The sequence below is a fragment of the Pseudomyrmex gracilis genome, unplaced genomic scaffold, assembly GCF_002006095.1.
Source record: "Pseudomyrmex gracilis isolate BER0280 unplaced genomic scaffold, ASM200609v1 scaffold_3824, whole genome shotgun sequence".
NCBI lineage: Eukaryota > Metazoa > Arthropoda > Insecta > Hymenoptera > Formicidae > Pseudomyrmex > Pseudomyrmex gracilis.
This window is the reverse complement of record NW_018024408.1, coordinates 813-3,103: the sequence shown is the minus strand read 5'-3', so window position 1 is coordinate 3,103 and position 2,291 is coordinate 813. Positions and strand designations below refer to the sequence as shown.

Here is a 2,291-nt window from a genome sequence, read left to right as displayed (position 1 = left end):
AACAACAAGAATTAAAGAACATACTATCAAGAGGCACGGTAGTGCCTCGCGCCAAGTTTCACGCGCAACGAAGTTGCGCTCGAACTGCGCGAGCACACCGTGCCTATTATACGCGAGATTCATGCAAAATAGAAGTAGGNCTGTTTTTACCTTTTTTTAAAAAGGTAAGTTTTTAGAGTATCACACACTTTATATTTTGTTCCTTAGAGTAACATTAAACGTGACACTTCAAGCCTATCTGTTATCTCGAAACATATTGTAGAATACAACCATTCTTTTGATTGAGATAATACACGAATCTTGGATTATGAGTCAAATTTTTGCAAGAGATTCATCTCAGAAACAATCCACATAAAAAAACAATCTCACGATCTTAATTTGATTAACGATTTGGATATGTTAAATCGATCATATTTCGACCTTCTAAATAGGATGAAATAATTCAAATTTAACGTGTTTTTCTCCCTTCTACTGGCAATCTTTATAGAGGGAAATCACCTATAAATATACTGCCTTTCGTACTGTTCACAACATTTGACTGTAAATTCTAAAACTGTTTTCCGAGTAAGCGTTTCGACTATAACTCACTGCGTACACTGTATCTTTATTACTTACTTTATATTTCTTTATTTTTTTTTAATTTTTAATTCATAGTGATTTGTCAGTTTTATCTTTTATTTCAACCACTGATACTGCCTTACAATGACTAATTAGAGAAAACAGATCACAAACAGAAGACGATGTTTGAAGGTAGGATCATTCCAAAATAATATTAAAACCGACGTAGATTGAAGAAAAATATTCCATCACCACACATGCGTGTTCATACTGCGTCTTACTATTGCGATTATTCTTTTTAATCAATAAGAAAGTTTCTTTTTAATCAATTTATAACGCTACTGATGAGAGCTCAAGTTAGAGCAAGAAACGTTTAGCACCATTCTATGTGTCATTAAATAAAAATACATATTATTATATCATTAAATGAAAATACATATTATTATATAAACCTTGTGTTTTTCTTGCTCGATTAAGACCTTTTACTATTTATATTGGTTGTTATCACAAAACGAGCGGTTTCTGTTATTACTTTTTTAAATAGAGGATTTTTTTAATGAAATTTTTTTGTCTAAACATTTTTCAATATCTCCAATAATTTTCGAGATTAATTGAGAAAAGTAAGAAGTCGCTCTACCTATGAGAGGTGATTTCACTCCGTTTTTTAGCAGCAACGGAAATTGTCAATATTTATCTATTGATCCCTTTTACATGTGTGCAAAGTTTCATCAAAATCAGAATTTTCGAGTTCGTGAGGTTCCCTTGTAAGGCTGGAGGCGTCAGATATACACACAAATGCATAAGTACGATGATTAGCGCGATGACAAAAACAATTATGTTTAAGTCAACTTTAATTCAACTTTCAAAGCCATCTAATTGTCGGCAAATAGTCAACTCTAGTCAACTTATAGTCGACTTTTGAAAATCAACTTAAAGTCAACTTTTGAAAGTCGACTATAAGTTGACTAAAAAAGATCGACTATAAGTCGACAATCACTCGTGTTGTGTGGGAGCTTTTTTACTTCTACGGTTATAAGCACAATAAGAAAAACAGTGAATTTTAAACGATTATATTTACCAAACTACTGTAAGGCAAGTCACAGTCACAAAAAGAATCGAAAAATTTCAGAAAATTTTAGTACAAAATAACCACATCTGATTACTGAAAAAAAGAATATAATGTTTAATAATTTACAACTGCGACTAGAAATTACAAACGAGCCGAATGTGACTCAAATCGATACTCACAAACATATGCTGAATGTTTCCACTTTGAAGCTGGCAGTTTGACTGCTTGCTCAGCGATTTTGTGTAAGCTTGTTGCCTCTGATCAGAGATGCCAGTTTTGAGACGCTTGCAGCAGCAAGTGGAGAGGATACACACACAGGCGAACAGCCGTGTACGCTCGGCGCTTCAGCCAACTTCGAGCAGTAGAAAGAGACGGACTAAAAGCGGAATAAAAAGCACATCGTTACGTATTTGATAACGTTCTAATTATAGATCAAAGACCAAAGTTTATTAAAAGTGTTGCTATGGCATTCTTTCTACTGATACTTTACACTCTTATTAATAATCACCGTTCAGCGCGTTGTTATCTGCAAGTCAGCTATCGTATATTACGCTTGGAAGTTTTGCTCATTATATAGCGATTGTGGAAAAATACTGTAAAAAAATAATAATGAATGCAGAATAGTGAGTGAATTCTGCCTATACCTTAATTTAATTATATCCAA

At 33.2% G+C, this 2,291-nt stretch overlaps 1 long non-coding RNA gene across 1 annotated transcript; it reads right to left on the bottom strand.

The window, feature by feature from the left end:
- Positions 1–467: 467 nt before the first annotated feature.
- LOC109863256 lies at positions 468–1,986 on the bottom strand. The gene is made up of 3 exons (XR_002251310.1): positions 1,807–1,986; positions 1,637–1,720; positions 468–1,328 (listed from the first exon to the last, which is right to left on the bottom strand). It is a non-coding gene; the product is annotated as an uncharacterized LOC109863256 (long non-coding RNA).
- Between the last annotated feature and the right edge of the window lie 305 nt (positions 1,987–2,291).